This window comes from Elephas maximus, chromosome 4 (assembly GCF_024166365.1).
Source record: "Elephas maximus indicus isolate mEleMax1 chromosome 4, mEleMax1 primary haplotype, whole genome shotgun sequence".
Classification (NCBI taxonomy): Eukaryota; Metazoa; Chordata; class Mammalia; order Proboscidea; family Elephantidae; genus Elephas; species Elephas maximus.
The window spans coordinates 70000988-70022015 of record NC_064822.1 but is presented as its reverse complement, the minus strand read 5'-3'; the positions used below and the strand labels follow the sequence as shown (position 1 = coordinate 70022015).

General features: G+C 39.5%; 1 pseudogene; it reads right to left on the bottom strand.

Annotated features, from left to right (window-relative positions):
• Nucleotides 1-1723: 1723 nt before the first annotated feature.
• LOC126076265 (ubiquitin-conjugating enzyme E2 Q1-like) overlaps nt 1724-21028 on the bottom strand; it is a 49986-nt pseudogene continuing 30681 nt past the window's right edge.

The following is a 21028-nucleotide window of genomic DNA, read 5'->3' as shown; positions in this document are numbered from 1 at the left end:
GACATCTGTTTATCTATCTACCTAACTACCTACTATCTACCTACCTACCTGTCTACCTATCTACCTACAGATCGATCGATCATCTATCTATCTATCTATCTATCTATCTATCTATCTATCTATCTATCTATCTATCTATCTATCTATCTATCTATCTATCTATCTATCTATCTATCTATCTATCTATCTATCTATCTATCTATCTATCTATCTATCTATCTATCTATCTATCTATCTATCTATCTATCTATCTATCTATCTATCTATCTATCTATCTATCATCTATCATCTAATCTCTCTCTCTCTCTCATCTAGCTAATCTAGCTATCTAGCTATAATCTAACATCTGTTTATCCGCCTAATTACCTACTATCTAACTACCTACCTGTCTACCTACCTATGGATCTATCTGTCTGTCTATCTATCTATCATCTATCTAACCTACCTACCTACCTACTTATCTATCTAGTGCATTGCGTCAATGAGAAAAGAAAAAATGGAAACAGTATGTGTAAAAACGTGTAGACTTCTAAAAAATGCATTTGCTAGTGTAAGAAAAGAAAGATATATCCCCTGAAAATGAGGCAAGAAAAAAAAAATACATATATGTATGTATATGTTTAAGGGTGTGTGCAGGGATCTTGAACAGCTTTTTAGGGCAAAGAGCCTGAGAGAAATGAAAAGCTGAAGGTGCAAAAGTAAACAAAAATAATAATTTGAAAGCAAGATACCAGAGGAAATGAAAGAGAGCATAGGTTGAGTACTTAGCTTTGGAAAGGAAGAAGGACATTTCTCAGAGACAGGAGGAGAGGAGGCATAGATGCGTAAAGGATAGATAAATCAAGACAGATAAAAATTTGTTACGCTTTAGATGAGGGTTTACAGAGCAAATTATTTTCTCATTAAACAATAATTATACATATTGTTTTGTGACATTGGTTGCCAACCCTGTGACGTATCAACACTTTTTCTTTCTTGAACTTCGGTTCCCCATTTCCATTTGTCTAGCTTCCCTGTCCTGTCCTGCCTTCTCTTCCTTGTCCCTGGCCTGGTGTGTCCATTCAGTTTCATATACACGGTTGAGCTACATGTATTGTTTGTTTTATGGGTCTGGCTAATCTTTGGCTGAAAGATGAACCTCAGGAGTGACCTCAGTACTTTTGGGATTTCTTCAGTCTGTCAGACCATTAAGTCTGGTCCTTTTTTGTGAGTTTGAATTTTGTTCTACATTTTTCTCCAGCTCTGTCCAGGACCCTTTATTGTGATCTCTGTCAGAGCAGCAAGACAGAAAATTCCTATGTGACATCTTTTAGTGCCTTGAAGTAGGAGAAAAGTTAATTTTCTGAGAATAGGAATTGGGGTGAGGTTGGGGCTTAAGGTGAATTGTGTGCCAGTTGCTTTGCTATACACTGAGATAGGAACCAGGGAAAAAGGCAAAACCAAAGAGAGTCATCATTCCTTAACATATTTTGTGAAGTCCATTTTCTTTCTTTTCCTCTTAGGTAAATAAACAAAAGAGATGAAAGAATAGGACCAGTTTTGAATGATTCTAACTGACACCTATAGTCTCTCAGGAGGATAACAAAAATGATGGATCACCTAGTCTAATTTTGTGTCCCAGCCTGAGAGACCTCACTACCCTCTGCAACAGGAGGTATAGAGAAGTCCTGAGACAGGGAAATCCTTTGTCCAAGGAATTTTGGGATGGCAATCTAAGAGGACATCAAGGTAGCTTATAATAGCAGAGGGGCCCAACTGGACAATCCTCAGCTAAAATTGGAACAGAAAGATAATCGGTCTACCTTGAGCTTGTTGGAGTCAGCAGTTCTGAAACAAGACGTTAATTAGAAGCTCTAACCAAAGCAGCAAACACATAATAGGTATCAGAAACCAAATAGAGTTGTGAGATAAAACACCCTGAGGGACTCTCAAAAAGCAGAAAACAAAAATTGGTTACCCAACTTTTAAGTTTATTACTACATTGATCTAATGGATTGAGAGAAGAGATTGAGAAATGAATTTATGAAAAGGTTCTTTTTTTTTGACAGAAGAGCTGTTCTATACATTTCTTTGCTTTTGTCTCCCCACCACCAGTAAAGGAGAGGATTGGATAGTGTTTCTCTCTTCACCTCAAGTCAAGAGAGAGGTACATTTCGACTACTCAAGATCTCAATATGTTTCCTGAACTTGGGTGGTGATGTGTGTATTCAGGCCCGCTACATATGGTATGCAACTTGTGCTTTGCACAAGGGTACCTGGCTAAGGGAGCAAGTGGTGATAGAAATCCAGCCAGGACTGAGTATACTAAGCTGAATGAGAGCAGAGCTGCATCTTCCCTAAGAGGGCATCTTCTTCTGTTGGCACAAAGGCTCTGCTTTGGACACAGCCAATTAGTGTTAATTCTTACCAGTGACTTGACAGTCATGGATGAATTGAAGAAGGGTTGAATGAGGTAGAATTAGCCTGCACTCTAGCAATTATCAGAGCAAATGATGGTGAGTGTTTTCCATAAACCAGTTGTGGGTTAAGCATGAGAGAGCCTGTCATCTTAGGGTTTGTCCAATAAGGCCAACTGAAGAAGTGATGGGGATCTCAGGTGAAAGACACTAATCTGCTGAATTGCAACTAACCAGATAGGAGATACATCTGTTCTCCCATCAAGAAATTTATGTGTATCACTGTACCAACCCACCACTCATCTGTCAGTTTGTCATACTGTGGTGGCTTGTGTGTTGCTGTGATCCTGGAGGCTATGCAACCAATATTTCAAATACCAGCCGGGTCACTCACGGTGGAGAGGTTTCTGCAGAGCTTCCAGACTAAGAGAGACTAGCAAGAAGGACCTGACAATCTATTCCTAAAAAAATTGGCCAGTGAAAACCTCACGAATAGCAGCAGAACATTGTCTAATATTGTGCCAAAAGATGAGCCCCCCAGGTTGGAAGGCACTCAAAAGATCACTGGGGAAGCACTGCCTCCTCAAAGTAGAGTTGACCTTAATGACGCGTATGGGGTCAAATCTTCAGGACCTTCATTTGCTAATGTGGCACTACTCAAAATGTGAAGAAACAGCTGCAAACACCCATTAATAATTCAAGCATGAAATGTACAAAATATGAATCTAGGAAAAGTTGAAGTCATCAAAAATGAAACGGAAATGCTTGAAGATTGATATCCTGAGCATTAATGAGGTGAAATGGACTAGTATTGGCCATTTTGGATCAGAAAATCATATGGTCTACTATGCTGGGAATGACAAGTTGAAGAGGAATGGCAACCCCTTCATTGTCAAAAAAGAACATTTCAAGATCTAACCTGAAGTACAGTGCTGTCAGTGACAGGATAATATCCATACACCTACAAGGAAGACCTGTTAATATGACTATTATTCAACTTTAAGCACCATTTATGTCAAAGATGAAGAAACTGATGATTTTTACCAATTTCTGCAATCTGAAATTGATCAAACATACAATCAAGATGTAGAGAAAATTACTGGTGATTGGAATGCAAGCATTGGAAACAAGAAGGGTCAGTTGTTCGAAAATGGGGCCTTAGTGATAGAAACAACGTCAGAGATCCCATGATAGAATTTTGCAAGACCAATGACCTATTCACTGCAAATACCTTTTTTCAATACCATGAATGGCGACTACACATGTGGACCTCACTAGATGGATTACACAGGAATCAAATTGACTACATCTGTCAAAAGAGACCATGGAGAAGCTCAATATCATCTGTCAGAACGAGGCCAGGGGCTAACTGCAGAACAGAACATCAATTGCTCATATGCAAGTTCAAGTTAAAGGTGAAGAAAATTAAAACAAGTCCCCAAGAGCCAAAGTATGACCTTGAGTACGTCCCACCTAAATTTAGAGACCATCTCAAGATCCTTTTGATGCATTGAGCACTAATGACTGAAGACCAGATAAGTTGTGGGATGACATTATACATGAAGAAAGCAAAAATTCATTAAAACCAAAAACCAAACCCAGCACTGTCGAGTTGATTCTGACTTATAGAGACCCTGTAGGATAGAGTAGAACTGCCTTATAGAGTTTCCAAGGAGCGCCTGGTGGATTCGAACTGCCAGCTCTTTGGTTTGCAGCTGTAGCACTTAACCACTACGCCACCAGGGTTTCCACTCATTAAAAAGACAGGAAAAATAAAAAAAATAAAAAGACCGAAACGGTTGTCAGAAGAGACTCTGAAACTTGCTCTTGAATGTAGTGTAGCTAAAGCAAATGAAAGAAATGATGAACTAAAAGAGCTGAACAGATTTCAAAGGGCAGCTAAACAGAAGATTTCAAAGGGCAGCTTGAGAAGACAAAGTAAAATATTATAAAGAAATGTGCAAAGACCTGGAGTTAGAAAATCAAAAGAGAGGAACACGCTCAGCATTTTTCAAGCTGAAAGAACTGAAGAAAAAATTTATGTGTTGAGTTGCAATACTGAAGGATTCTATCGGCAAAATATTGAATTACACAGGAAATATCAAAAGAAGATGGAAAGAATACACAGTCAACTACCAAAAAGAATTGGTTTACATTCAAGCATTTCAGGAGGTAGCATATGATTAAGAACTGATGGTACTGAAGGAAGAAGTCCAAGCTCCAGTGAAGGCATTGGCGAAAAACAAGGCTCTAGGAATTGATGGACTACCAATTGAGATGTTTCCAAAAATGGATGCAACTCTGGAAGTGCTTAGTCATCTATGCCAAAAAATTTGGAAGAGAGCTACCTGGCCAATCAACTAGAAGAGATCCATATTTGTGCCCATTCCAAAGAATAGTAATCCAACCAAATATGGAAATTATCGAACAATGTCATTAATATCACCTGCAAGTAAAATTTTGCTGAAGATAATTCAAAAACAGTTGCAATAGTACATCAACAAGAAATTGCCAGAAATTCAAGCCAGATTCAGAGGAGGATGTGGAACGATGGATATCATTGCTGATGTCAAATGGGGGTGTGTACCAACCATTTTGTTTTGTGGATCTGCACCAAGGACTTGTAGGGCTGCTGTGCTCTTGCCAGACTGTATTGAGATTCGTGGGCTCCAAACTGCACTCGTGCTTTTCCCTTCATCAGTGTGGTACTGATGTGCATGATCCTGGACTCCATTGAGTAGGCACTGCTCCATCCCCGATTGGTGGGAAGTTCCATGCAGATGGCACCTCTGCCCAGAACACACCCTCCAGAGAGCACTGGAGACACCGACCCTGACAAATGGTAGGTCAAAGGGAAAGTTATGTATAATGTAAAAGTTAAGTAGGATGAAGTCAGCTCCTTCTTTCTCTTTGAGGATTTGGAGATCATTGCGCAAAGCACTGTCCTGGTCAACTTTTCAGGAGGCTGACATTCCAGACTGTTATTCACAAGTGAGACTGCATAATTATCGCCTTTGAAAGTCTGTGATCAGTATATATCCCTAAGCTCCTTCATCAGCCAGTCAGTGGCCTGCAACGAGCCAGTTTCCACACCATCTAAGTAATCTTGCCTCTAGTTCTTTTTCATTTTCTCTAGTATGGCCGAGCTTTCTTTTCCAATGCCACCATCTTCATACTTCTTACCCTCTGTTGGCACTTCCTCTCATTTCAGAGTGATCTAGGTTTTCTGTGTCCTCAGGCATCTCCTCATCTTCATTTTTGAAAGACACATCTTCCTGTGTGCACTGTCCTGCTGGCAAGGGCTGATCCAGCATCTTCACATCTGGATGCTGAGGGAGGTTATAGAGTTTACACAGGTCCGAGATGATCCTCTTCAGATGCTGCAAGAGCAGAGCATTCCCCTTCTGTGTGTACACCAGCCTCTCCAAGACAACAGCCAAGTTAGGGTCATCGGGCTCCACTGACCAGATGGGGGACACGGTGGGGTACGAGTCGGTAATGTTGCAGTCAGTGTATGCCGACTGGATCCACAGGCACGGACCCTCCGTGGGGGGAGATGCGGTCAGGGCACGATCCCCACGCAGGCCCCTCCGGCCCCCATCAGCAGGAACTCGCAGCTCAGCCGCTCAGTCAGGCTTTGGCAATGCGGAAGAGCTCCTGGACGCGATGGAAGACAGACTTCAGCATTTTCAGCCCCGGCCTCAGTAGCCCCCAACCCCACCTGGGCCACCGCGGGCCCCGGGTGCCGCTCCTGGGCCCCCCGGCTGCGGCGGCCCCTTCCGCCGTTGCATCCTCCGCTCAGCTCCGGGCTCGGCCGCCCCTGTGGTCAAGACTTCCTGATCCCCACTTGGCCAAGATGGCGCCGCCTCTGCAATATTCTGGTAATCCTTTCTCCCTACTCTCACTTGGAAAAATCTCTTGGTATTTTATGTATTCAATCAATCCTTTCTATGTTCATTTTTCCTCATATCTCACTTTTTAATTTAATTTTTGCTAAGAAACATGGGAGAATTTATTTTAATTTTCTAAATCATGGTCTATTCTGCTCTTCACTGGCTTTGCTGGATTTCTCTTTTAAAAATTTGGCAATAAGGTATTGTGTTTCCAAAGTCTTTTTTAGGCTACAGTTCTTTGCTGCTATTGTCTGCATTGGTCTCTCTCTTTTCAGTTGCTGATTGTTCTGTATGTCCAGTAGCTGCCTGCTCATTATTTACACTGATGATCTAGATTAGTGGGTTCATCAGCTGGTACTTATTTCAGAACTGGTGTAGGTATTGTGTTATTGGTCAGTGTTTTTGTATGGCGCTAGTGGTTATTTCAGGGTGCTTTGGTTGGGGACAAGACAGGGAGAGCTATGTGGCTGGAAATCCTTAAAATCCCTTGACCAGTGTGGTTGTGTGGATGCCGTGATATGCATATGAGTGTCTGGGCTTGGTCGTTTCTGAGACATTGCAGATACTATTGCAGGAAAGCTTCCTAATATGATAGGGTTTGCAACATGTAAGTGCCTTTGCAAGGTGACCAGGCAGATTGTATTCCAGAAGGGGAAGATTAAGAATTGGCAGTTACGTGGGAAGGCAGAATGGTTTTAGCTGGGCGCTGTGGGAGGAAGTGAGTAGTTGCTTGGGCCTAAGAGGTCCCTTATGTTATGGGGATGACTGTCTCTGGTTTCTCCAGAAACTATTTGGGAAGGGAAGCTGTAGATGAACAATGCTGAAAGGTGGCTTATGCTACACTTTCAGGCAGGAAGGAAAGGTCAGAGATAAAGAGCAGAGGTGGGTGCCAGGTAGGCTTACTTATGTTGTGTGGGTGGTTATAGAAAGGGCAGTCTTGGTGGAATGCAGACTTCTTCTTGGCTTGGTGAGTACTGAAAGACAGCAGGTTATTATTCAAAATATCACTCAGTTATGGTGTTTTCCCTAAGCTTCTCCAATGTCAACAAGGAGTAGAAGAGATTAGCATATTATGGAAGAATAAATATCAGCTATGAACTCACCAAATACAACAGAAACAGAAGCTATGGAGGAATTGAATGAAAAGACTGACAATTAGTTTAGTGTGAAGTTAAGCAATGAACAAAACAGGCAGCTTAGGCATCTTAAGATGAGTGAAGGCCATCAAGCAATTCACTTGGCCCTCTAATATATGTGTTAGACTTAACATGTCCCAAATAGAGTTCTTGATTTCCAGATCCTAAAACCTGCTTCCCTCAGTCTTTTCCCAGTTAATGGCAGTTGTTTCACTCAGTGGTTCAAAAATATAGGACTCCTTTTTGGCTTCTTATTCTCTCCACTCATCAGCAAATCTAGTGAGCTGTGCCTTGAAAATTTACCCCAAATCTGACCATTTCCCATAATCTCTACCACAAGACGCTCATTCAAGCAATGATTTACTTACTCCTGGAGGACTTTAACATTCTCCTAGTTGGTTTTCTTGGTAACGTTCTTGCCCTCTATTAGATCCCAAATAAGTTCGGCTTACAACAGCCAGAGTGATCTTTTAAAAATAGAAATTAATCATATCACTTTCTTATTTAAAACTCTCCAAAATGTTTCTACTGCACTTGTAGTAAGATGTAAGTTTTGAACCTCACCTCTTTCAGCAATCACGTCTCCCTCTCTTTCTTGAATGTGACATAAAGCAGTATCTTCTTAAACTTTGTCATGTTCTAGTTTGTCTGGATGACTAAGGGTGGGTTTACCAGAAAAGATTAACGTTGGCAAAGTGAATAAACTTATGGCGAAAAAGTGAGTGAATTGCATTGAGTCCCTTTGGTCTAGCAGGAGTTCATGTGAGTTGGAAGAATTGATGAGCGCATTGAATTGACCAAGCATTCCCATGATATAATTAACAAATAAACACAATTATCTTTGTGGATTGTTAAATGTGGCTTATATTTTCCTAAAAATTCTGGCTACAGTATTATGATGCTGATCCATATATCTCAACTGATGTTGCCTCTCCATAAATATGTATTTCACATATGTTTGAGTGTACCTATACTCTAGCAACCTTTCCTAACCTACTGTATACATTTAATCTTCAGAACAACCTTATTAGATTGGTTCGATCATGGTGATAATTATTTCCATTTTATAGATGAGATGATTAAGGCACATAGAAATTGTCACTTGCTCAAGGCTGTTACAAAGCTAGCGAGTGATTAGAGAATGCAGTCAGGCTCCAGAGCCACATTATTACTTAAAAAACCAACCAAACCCATTGCCATCCAGTCGATTCTGACTCACAACAACCCTATAGGACAGAGTAGAACGGCCCCATTCAGTTTCCAAAGAGTGCCTGGTGGATTTGAACTGCCGACCTTTTCGTTAGCAGCCGTAGCACTTAACTACTACGCCAGTGTGGTGGATATTCATTATAGTACTAAAGACCTCTGGTTTCATTCTTGTTCTTCCTAAGGCATGACAGCATCTTAATAGAGCCATGCTAGATTTTTATCGTGACTCTATTTGTTGAAAATTTTTCTGGCTCTAATTAAATTCTTTTGATCAATGAATTTTTTTTGATAGAAGGAACCTTGTTGGCACAATGGTTAAGCACTTGGCTGCTAACCAAAAGATTGGCAGTTAGAATTCACCAGCAGCTCTTTGGTAGAAAAGACCTGGTGATCTGCTCCAATAAAGATTACAGTCTAGGAAACCCTATGGGGCAGTTCTACTGTGTCATATAGGGTCGCTATGAGTCAGAATTGACTGGACAGTGCACAACAACAACAATCTTTGGTAGATGGTGTAGGGTTGGGGGTTGCCAGTTCTACCTTCCACAGCTGAGTTACTGTGACCTGGGATATAATAAGCTTCTTTCTTCTTTCCTTTCTTGAAATATGTCACTTGCTGGTCTATGAGAGGCAGTCAAGAATTTTAGTCCTATTCTCTATTGTTTCTTCATGGGTCTTCTCTATTCATCTAAATCTGTATTCCCTATTTTCAACAATTTATAATGTTTCTATTTCCACCCCTGTTCACACCAGAGTCCCTGCATGATAATTTGTCATATTTACTATTTCTTCTCTAAATATCTCCTGTGCCTCCATTATGTTACAGACCAAATACGTGGATATTAGGGAAGAATATATAGTACTTTAAATCAGAAAGACTTTAAAGGACAGTAGTACACACTGGAGATACAGGGATTATAATTATAATTTTATCTAATTTAAAGTCTTAAGTCTTTGAAAAGAGGGTATCCCACAAGAAGAACACTTTCTCTGTTTCTCCTCCACATCACCTATCCGTGATTGCCTTTATCATGTGTTACTAATTTCCTCTTTGAGGAAAGCTCATCTCTCCTCACAGAAGAATTTAGTTCTTCATCTCAGGCTCTTATTATGACCTTTAAACAGGAGCACCTCAAGCTTTAGCTCAATGCTATGGGAGAACTTCTGAGTAGTAACTGCCAAATCCAGAAGGGGAGGAATAAGGCCTAGCCCCAAGAATGTGAGTGAAGGTGGGTGTCCAAAATTCATTTCAGAATCCCTTCCAGAATTCACCATGGCTAAATCTTCACTTAAAAAAAACCAAAGAACAAAAAACTAGGCAACAGGCAATGCCACTAAGGCCAGTATTGATTTTTATCAAAGATGCACAATGTAATTTCACTTAAGGAACACCAGTGCCTCCTGTGGTGGTTGTAAAGATATGCCTACAAATTATTTGATACTCTTCTCCTCAAAAGGTAAAGCTTAATTCTCCTCTTCCTCAGTGTGGGCTGGATTTGCTTCTAGTGAATAGAATATGGCAGAAGTGATGGGATTTCACTTCTGACATTAGGTTACAAAAAGACTGAGGCTTCCTTGTTGGGTATGCTCTCTTACTTTCTGCTTTTCTCTCAAATCAATATTCGCTTTGGGGGATGCCAGCTGCAGTTTCATAAGGCAGCCTGGGGAGAGGGAAGCCAGCCATGTTGTAAAGACACTCAGCTTATGGAGAGGCACATGTGGGGAGGAACTGAGGCCTGTTGGCAACCATGAGTGAGCTTGGAAGTAGATCTTCCCATTGAGCCTTGAGATGACTGCAACCCTGGCTGACAACAGCTTGACTGCAACCTCATGAGAGACCCTGAGCCAGAATCACCTGGTAAAGCCATGCCTGGATTCCTGACCCACAGACACTGTGAGATAACAAATGGTTATTGTTTTAAGCTGCTAAATTTGGAGCAATTTGTTGCCCAGGAACAAATAACCAAATCACCTCCTGTTAACATATTGTCCCTTTCATAGCAACAACTCTTACATTATTGTGTTAAGGAAAACATCCCTATTTTCTTGACCTGGCTTATATTATTAGAGTTATCACACAGGGTGTAAATGTTTGTTATTGTCACTGTCTGTGATAAATGCTGCCAATTCAGGAGTGGTCTTTTTTTTTTAATTTCTTCTAACAAGAAAAGGGTTAGGGGCTTCCTAGTTCATTCTTCCATAAATATTCTCCATCAAGAGAAGACTACTTACAATATGTAGAAAAATATTTTAAAGCAGAACTTAAAATCCAAGGTGGGTAATAATATAAAGTAGGAGAATCCATATCACTTCAAATATATTCAAGTTCTCATAGTCAGATGAATTGCATCTTGGATTATAGGGAATTTGAGATGTGATCTTAGGGTCACAAATTTTTGAGACAGAAGGAAGTTTCAGGAGAGATAGGAGCATAGGACAAGCTTTTAGAATGCCTGACCCTTCCAAAATTGAACAAAATAACATGGGGGAGGGGAGCGGGGACAAAAAAAAATGGAGGGGATGAACAGTGCTGAAACTAGGGGAGAGATGTTAACTTGTACACCTTTCTTAGGAAACTACTTCAATCTTTGTGGTCCCAGTAGAACTTCTAATCATAGTTGCCGAAACCCCTGGCCACTAGGGTTGACATATAATCCAGTCTGGGCCAATCACAGTACCTAGGCTTTGTCATAGTGAGTGGCTGAGGAATTGCCCTGTGACTAAAATAAATCTAATCAGTGTTTTTCAAGTGTTTGATGTGTGAATGAGTTGCTAAGATGAGGAGACAGAAATATGGGTTGTTGGCAGTTGTTTTGCCAGCCATGTGGAGAGAGCTGAGAGATTGATTAAAATATTTTGATAACATTGAGCTACTGGATCCAGTCATATTTGAAGTCCCGGTTATTGTCATTAGTAATTTTTCTTTTTGTTTAAGCTAATTTTAGTTGAGTTTCTTTCATTTGGAACCAAAATGATCCTGGTGGGGAAAAATGCTAACTGCAAAACACAAATTTTGAGATGTTGCTGCCAGGAACGAGGAGAATATATCACACTGTATGTATATGTGTAATTATTTCTTTCACTAGACTGTGAGCCACTGATAGTAGGAGCTGTGTCATTTTTGTCTCTGTACCATTAACAACTTTTTTTTTTTTACCATTAACAACACATACAATTCTTAACACGTAATAGGTGCTAAATAAAAATGAAAGATATGACTGTATAAATAAATGAATGACTGAATCATATAAAACTTTGTTGTTGTTGTTAGGTGCTGTCTAGTCAGTTCCAACTCAAAGCGACCCTATAGAACAGAGTAGAACTGCCCCATAGAGCTTCCTAGGAGCAGCTGGTGGATTTGAACTGCACACCTTTTGGTTAGCAGCTGAGCTCTTAACCATGCCGTCACCAGGGCTCCATATAAATAAATATTAAATAAATGATTTGGTACCGTAGCAAAGGAAATTACAACTACCAGGATTCACGATACTTTCATTAAAACTTACCAACATTAACTTACGTGTTGCAACTCATAATTAGTGGTCACCTGTCTTTAACATCGAACCTTGGTTCAAGCTGATGTTTTCCGTGGTGCCTTCCTTTAGGTTACATGGGGGAACATCTGGTTTTCCAAATATGACACAAAAAAACAAAACCAAAGCCACCAGGGCTCCCTAACTATCATACGGGAAACCATAAGTATCTTTACAAGGCTTATCGAGGGGTACAAAAGCCAAAAGAGACAACATTTTTATCCAGTCATACTTCCTGGTTGCATTACCTCTGTTATAAGCCTCATACCCCGGCTAGTTTGCTTCAACCAATATTCCTTTCACCTTTCACGGTTATGCAAGCCTCCACTGGAGGGCAGCAAATACTTTCAGTGGTAAAAGCATTCTCCCAAAGAATCTGAGACCAGAAAAGTGGCGGTATACCATATGTACCACGGGGGTGGGGGAGGTTACTGTTGCTGCTCTCCTCTGCTAAGGTGCCTGGAGGGACCAAGTCCTGCAGCAGAAAGGGTACTGGGGGTAATTCAGGGACCTGGGGGCTGCAGCAGAAGGGAGCTGCTGCCTCTTCCTCTTCTCCCTCCCAGGCTGCAGAGCTCCTCATCTGAGCAGCTGTTAGTCTCCAGGCTCTTGGTCTTGGATTCCAAGCTCCCCAAGAACAGTAGCGCATCATTTGTTTTCTGTGGGGTCCTCCCCAGCCTGGGGGGCGGCAGTAGGCAGCTAGAGCTGCAGAGGGGATGGCTGCAGGGAGCACAGGTATGGGCAGCAGCCCCCACGGACCGCATGTACAGAAGATGACTGTGGAGGTAAGAACGGTCCAAACAGTGTTCCAAGCTCGGAGTTCAGTGGGTAGCAGTAGTGTGGGATGGCCCTGTAGAAAATGTGAGGGTGATTCATTGAGATAAACGACATTTTTGAGAATCTGGGTCTTCAACACTCTGTCTTCCCTACTGATGCTGAGAAGTGGACGCTAGTGCCTTTGACCCCTGGCCCTGCAGGTTGCCTGAGTCCCAGAGCCGCCAACTGGGCCTCTAGTCCAACTGCCAGGCCCCAGGTTTGCTTGAGCATCACTACTGATGGCAAGGCTTTGGGTCCAGAGCACAGCATGCTGGGGCACAGCAGTTCCAAGGGCCTGAGTTCCTGGCTGCTTCTGTATTTTCTGCCTCCTGGGATAACATGGATTTTGCATAACGCCCTGTTCTTTGAAACCTTATCATGTCCGTAAGTGAAGAGAAGTATAGTACAACTTTATGCGCTTATAATTTAAAATTCTAAATTGTGTCCTCCCAAAATATCTGTCAACTTGGCTATGCCATGATTCCCAGTATTGTGTGGTTGTCCACCATTTTGTCATCTATGTAATTTTCCTATGTGTTGTAAATCCTATCACTATGATGTTAATAAGATGGATTAGTGGCATTTAGATTGATAAGATCTATAAGATTATATTGTGTCTTAAGCCAATCTCTTTTGAGATGTAAAAGAAAGAAGTGAGCAGAGAGATATGGGAACCTCATACCACCAAGAAAGCAGTGATGGGATCAGAGTGTGTCTGTTGGACCAAGGCTTCCTGTTCAGAGAAGCTCCTCCACCAGTGGAAGATTGATGACAGAGACCTTCCTCAAGAGCCAACAGAGACAGAAAGCCTTGCCCTGGAGTTGCTAATCCGAATTTGGACTTCCAGCCTACTGGACTGTGAGAGAATAATAATGCTGAAGCCATATACTTGTGGTATTTCTGTTGATAGCAGCACTAGATCGCTAAGACATAGACTATTAATAAAATATGAATTAACAAAATTCACTTAAGAATACATGATTTACATCACTAGACCAATATCCGGGGATGAAATAAAGGAAGGTGTTACAAAATTATCTGTTTCAAATACTAGTTCTTCTAAATCTTCAAAGAATAGACAATTACTATGCTATTTATTTTTATAAAGCTATCATTCTAATAAAAAAGTCTATAAAACTGGAAGTATTTTAGTTGTAGGCATTATAACAAAAAATAAACAAAGCAGGCAGGAGGGAGGGAGAAATGAGGAATCATTGCTTGGGGGACGCTGAGCTTTTGTTAAGGGTGATGAAATAATTTGGAAGAATTTCAACATGATAAACGTAATTGACGTCACTGAATTATACATGTAAAAACCGTCGAACAGGCGAATATTTTCTTACATATACATACAAAAAAATAAAGATGTATGCTTCTAAATTCCTTTAAGGGCTTTTAAAATAATGAATAGTTGAAAATAACCTTCAGTCATTTAACGTAACCATTAAAAATCATTATGCATGAGATTTGATCAGGAAAATGAAATTGAACACATGTGTTTACCTTACCTTTTGACCCAAATTCTTTGAAATGACAGAAAGTACTACTTTTAAAAGAATGAATGTATAATAATTCTGAGATATTGAACAGAGTATTAACTATGGGTTAAAAACAGGAAAATTCTTGAAAGTAGAAAGCGTAAAATGTCAGTTAACGGAGGAAAATATGAGAGGAAACACAGTTGAAAGCATGTACAGAAGATGACTGTGGAGGTAAGAACGGTCCAAACAGTGTTCCAAGCTCAGAGTTCAGTGGGTAGCAGTAGTGTGGGATGGCCCCGTAGAAAATGTGAGGATGATTCATTGAGGTAAATGACATTTTTGAGAACCTGGGTCTTCAACACTCTGTCTTCCCTACTGATGCTGAGAAGTGGACGCTAGTGCCTTTGCCACCAGGTTAAAATGCTGAGTGTGAGTTTTCTGTCCTAACTCCTGAGAGGCAGGATAGTACTGTTGAGCTGATTCTGACTCATAGCAACGCTGTTGGGTAAAGTATAACTGCCCCATAGGGTTTCCTAGGCTGTAATCTTTACAGGAGCGGATTACCAGGTCTTTTCTCCTGAAGAGTGGCTGGTGGGTTCCAACCACCAAGCTTTCAGTTAGCAGCTGAGTGCTTAACTCCTTAGGATAGTGTCTAGATAATTACACTTATAGCCTAAATAGAATATTTCTATTCTCTGTTACTACAGCAGTTGTTTTACAGACAATAAACATAAATCTGTTGGAATATTGTTTGGAACTAATACATAATTGGTATACAGAAATGAATGTGAGAACTCAGAAGCCGCTGCTGCCCTAGTGGCAATCAGTAGAAGACATAAGACTGAACCTGAAAAGATTTCTAAGAAAATCTTTTAATATTCCTAGGTAGCATCATTAGAAGTTTCAGGAAGAGGAATGAAGCCTTGACAAAGTTGGTTTAGGAGATTGATTTCCTTATAATTTACAGGGGAGTGCCAGTAAAAAGAAAGACATGAACAAGCATTATTTTTAAGACTCTTACCTCAAATCCTGAATTTCCTTAAAAAAAAAAAAAAAAGGAACTTCTTGTATAAAGTGGGGCACACACTGCTGTAGTAATTGAGAATAGAAATATCCTTTTTTTTTTTCTTCAGGCCTGGCCATGCTAGCTAAGTTTGAACATGTTGAAGCAGATCATAATAAAATCAGTTCTGCCAATGATGGTTACAGTCAACTCTGAAAAACAAAGGGTGTTTCCAAGGCATGACATTTGTTTGTTGGGGAAGGTGACATTAGCCTTGGGGCTTAGGCATATGGTTGAGAGGCTGTAGAACTGGCAAGTATCCAAGGCCAAGAGTAGACATCTGATGGCATGTCTTGGCCCTCAAGGTTGTTCATATCTTCAAATTAAACAGTGTAACCATTGTGGTCTCTTTTGGGTCTGCTGAAAAGCAGACAGTAAAAACTGTTCTTTTAAAATGAACAATAAGGTGGAAATTTCAGAACATCGAAAGACCTAGAGACCATTCAAAGGGTTCTTCTACTGCCCTTTTGTTGTCTACTCAAAAGAAATACCAATGTTACCATATTGGTTTCAGTGTTTTGCATGTGAGAGACCTTTTTTTTCCCTTATGTCTTAGGACATATGGACTCCCAACTTACTGAAAAATTAAAGGGACATGTGGGCCGATCGATTAGAATATTTTCACCTTACATAAACAAAAGTCTCAAAATGACAATATTAATACTACTACTAGCAGTACAATTTGAGAGTAGTTAAAGATTTTTTTCTTTTTTGCATATGCTTTCTCTATTCTCCCCTCTTATTTTTAAGTGGTTGTCCCATATCCATATTGTCAGATCTTATACCATCACACACCATAATTTCTAAGGAGCCCTGGTGGCACAATGGTTAAGTGCTTGACTGCTAATGAAAAAGTTGGTGGGTGGAACCTATCCAGTGACTCCATGGGATAAAGACCTGGTGATCTGCTCCCATAGACTACAGTCTAGAAAACCCTATGGGGCAGTTCTGCTCTGTCACATGAGGTCACAAGGAGTTGAAAATCAATTCGAAGCCACCTAACAACAAATATAGCCACCTAAACTTTCTCCCTTTTAACCTTCATTTAGTTTTAGTTCTACAAAACAAAACAAAAAAAACCCATTGCTGTCCAGTCGATTTTGACTCATAGTGACCAAGTAACTATATATTTAATGCTCTACCAATACTTACATTGATGTCTTTCTAGGCACTTCGTTTGTCTGAAGCTCATTCTGTAGTAAATTCTTAAGGAAGGACTCATGGAAACAATATTCCCTGAATTAATAATAGCTTGTTATGACCTTTATTCTTGAAAGTCAGGTTTGCAGATAGAAAATCTTCACTTCACATTTTTCTTTCTTTCTGTATTTTAAATATTTTACTCCTTTTTTGGGGGGGGCAAAAACTATTTTGATGAAAACTTTAAGGATAATCTAGTTTTATTCTTAAAAAAAAAGTCACTAGGAATTTTTCACAGATGCCCAAGAGGTTTTTATTTTTCTTTAAAGTCTAATTGTCATATTAGAATATGTCTCCATGTTGGTTTTTCTGGGCTAGTATAGGCAGCTTGCTTTTTTAATGTTACTTTCAAATTTTTTTTAATTTCAGGAAAAATTTACTGAATTATTGTGTTTTATAATTAATTCTATTATCTTGCTTTGGTTTTCTTCTTTAGGGTCTCTTATTAACTATGTTGTCTCTTTTTGACTGTTTTTCAGTATTTTTTACATTCTCTTGAATCTGTTTTTATCTCTTTTTTCACTCCATTGTGCTTTAAAAATTTTTCTTCTCTTTTTCTTTCTATTTACTTTAAGCACTATTGTGTATATTCATTTTAGCTCAATCTTTGTGAAAAGGAATTATTTCTGATTCTTCCTGGAGGCCTGTCCCCTCATTTCTAATAGTAGGTTATGTTTTCTTATTTATTCTGCGAGCAGATCTTTTGAAGTGTTTTCATTTTGTCTGTAGGAGTGTTATTCTGCTTCTTTTTTTTTCTTACAATAATTTTGTGAGATATTTAACTTTAATACTTTATTTAAAAAAATTTTTTTATATGAAATTGATTTTTCTAAAGTTTTATGAGGAAGCATGGATCAGGACAGGTTTTTCTTTTAAAAGCTCCCTCTTCTGCTTTTTTTCTTATAGTTTTCAAGAACGTGATGGCTTATTTTGTTAAATTTCCTGGCTACTCCTGTCCTCCACTTTTATCTGGAATATCTTTTGTTCCTGTTCTGTTCAATTTTTATTTCTCTCTCAACAGTTTCTCCTCACTGTAGGGCCTTACTTGTGAGGGAGCTCATGAGGTTCGGCTTCTACCCTTCAGGTAGGACAGACCTCGTCAGCTTCTTCAAGTCTTGCTGCAGATTCTTGCACACAGCTGTTACTGGAGCACACTAAATCCTTCACAGTTTCAGCTGCTGTTCTTATATTGGTCCTCCACACATTCCAGTGATTACAGGTTGTTTCCTTTGGAAGTATCTTGCTTTTAGGCCAATTATATCCTCTCCATTGCTTCCCTGTATTTCCTGTACAGAGCCAGGAACATGCAGGTTTTGTGGCTGCTGGTGGTTTGTCCTTGTTCACTTATATTTTGTATTCTTGGGCATCTTCCCATCTAGATTTGTGCTAATGTTCCATAGGTTTTAGTTTTGCCATCTAGTTGCTCAGTCAATTTTTATGTGGAAATTTGAAGATTCAACAATATACCTTTCCTGCCATTGTCTATGAATTCTTTAATTTTGAAAATATATATTTTAGATCATATAAAGTAAATACCAATACATTTGATTTAACCTTAAATTATACAAAATAAATCAATGGAAAACTGTGTTAGTTCTTGGTGAAAAAAATATTTGACCAATTTTCCAAATACTAGTAAAAATTTTAGGAGCCAATAAATAACAGGCTGACACCTTTTTTACCCACTTCATATATGTAACTTTTTAACCTGGGTCCTTCATTTCAAATTCTAAATACTATTTTTTTTAAATGAGGAATATTAACCTTCTGTAGAACTGAAAGCCTAACTAAAAACAGATATTTAACACTCAGAGCTGTGTTTAATTTTTATAATTTTAAATTTGAAAAGCATTAAGCTTAAAACAACATTTAAATGACAGAATCATATCAAGCAAGTCATGGAGCTAGAAACTGTAAAGCAAAAGAATCATACTTAGGAATTTATAAAACTGTAAAATTGTTATGTGGTAAACAACAGCAACAACCAAAAACCAAACAAGGTTAAATAACAAATGAGAAACTGAGAAACATAGTTACAACTTTTCAGAGAGAGTTGCTTTTCATAAAATGTGTAATGAAAGGCTCAAGACAGTCTTCTTTGTCAAATGCCCAAAACTGTAAAACATGCATCAGACTTGAGATTTCCTGGCGCTAATATGCACAGTCAGTGCTCTTGCTTGAGTATGAGATGGTCAGTTCAGAAAATTTTTTTCTTGTTGGCAGTTCGTTTCTTCTTTTCTTAACTCAAGGTGCAGACAGCAAGAATTGTCAGAACCATATTCGACCAATAAGCAAGAACACATTGTGCTTTCTCTCAGGCGTGTCGTTTTATTGTCACTCCTCACCCAATTTTGTGTTCATGAGATTGAGTTATTTCACAGGACAGAATACTACCCACCCATAGCTACAAAAGGAACGTAAGCAATCATCTCTGCTTCAGCCATCACTCAGTGGCATCTTTAGCATCTGCTTCTCAGCCTTCCTAGGGGTTTGGAAGGAGGTTATTGAAGGTTTTGGGAAGGACAATAAATAATACCTCTCCCTGTCAAGTTTGATGCCATTTGAGACATACAGGCAGGAATCACACAAATTTAAGATAGAAATACCAGTTTTACCATGGAAAAGGTTGAACTGGAGAAGTGATGTTTCCTATGGTCCTAATCAGATTCTGAATATAAATTCCTTCCTAAGACTAAAGTCTTCCCTTTTTAAGTGGAAGAGTATGTCCCAGGAAATTGATTGTATGAATGAGATGAAAAGGTGTTTCATCCGTGAATGAACCACTTTGAAAAGATTAAAGAAAATTCAGGAGAGGCTGAATCTCACAGGACCAGCGTTTTCCCCAGTGTCCTCAATCAGGTAGGTAAGAGCAACCAAAGGCCATAAATAAGTAGTGTTTCTCCCATTCTGTGTCCTGAGGAGTGGAAGTTCTCTTCCTTCTGTGGAATCGTGAAGACTGGAAGATACCCAATTCTAACATTCTCTAGGCTTTTTATTCTACTGTAATCCATTTAGTGTAACAGTTACACCTCTGGTTAACCAGGAGTCTCCCTGTCTCCCTTAGGTAAGAAGACCAGTGGCAACCCATTTTCATGAGACCTCTCCCCGAATACCACCCATTACGCTTTCTTGTATTCTGTCTTGGAACTGAGGACAGTTAAACTTTTGGCCCTAGAAAGCTCTGAAATTGGTCAGAGGAGTTAAGTTAGTTAGCTTCAGAGCCCAATTCTACAGTTGGATGACATTTTCTTCTTATTTTAATTTCTGTTCCGAATTATGTCTACCAAATGTTCCAGAGTACTTCAGCAGACATTAGGAAATGAAGTCAAGTGATACCCAGAGCTATAGTATTACAATGTACAATATTAACAACGCCTCAAGTTTGGATCTAACTCCCTATCTGTCTTAGTTACTTAGTACTGCTGTAACAGAAATACCACAAATGGGTGTCTTTAAAGAATAGGAATTTATTTTCTCACAATTCTGGAGGCTAAATATCCGAATCAGGATCTCACCTGTGTCGATTCCTTCCTTCTCAGTAGTCCCAGGCCTTCCTTTGTTGGTAAGTTCCTAGGCTTGTAGACGATCTTAACATGGTGTCTGCCTTTCCCTGTGTGTTCATGCCTCTGTGATAACCTACTCTTTTTATAACTCAGAAGTGGATAGATTTAGAACCCACCCTATTTGTATATGACCTAGTTGTCATAAAAAAGAAAACCCTATTTCCAAGCAGGATTACATCCATGGTTATAGGGGCTAGGATTCTAACACATATTTTGGGGGAACACAATTTAATGTGTAACACCATCTATTGTCAAATTATTAGGGTGACACTGTTACCCCCCAATTAATTCCATTTGCCCTTGTAAATTCATGTACAGTTCATTTTCATCAAGGCTTATTCTGCTTATTGTCAGCTAGAGCCTCTTACTCTGACGGATGTCTGGACACAGTCACATGACGGGAGTACAGCAGTGCCTTTCCCTGGAATCCTCTGGTTCCTTCAGGACATCAGAAGTCACTTTTCACACGCCTCACTTTTTAAGTGATTCAATCAGATTCAGTAAGTCACACAAGATTATGATAGCATCAACTCAACACACAGAAAATTTAGCAAACAAAGTCTGTTTTCAACATCTTGAGCAGTTAACCCAGGCAAAATTGTGGTCTAGAATCCAGTATGCAATACAGTTTAGACTCATCGCCATCAAAGACTGTATCTGAGGGAAGAAGGGTACGCAGAGTTTTTCTCGGTTTAACCTCACCAAGATACCAGTTCGTTTTGCCACTTGTCCGGTAATCCA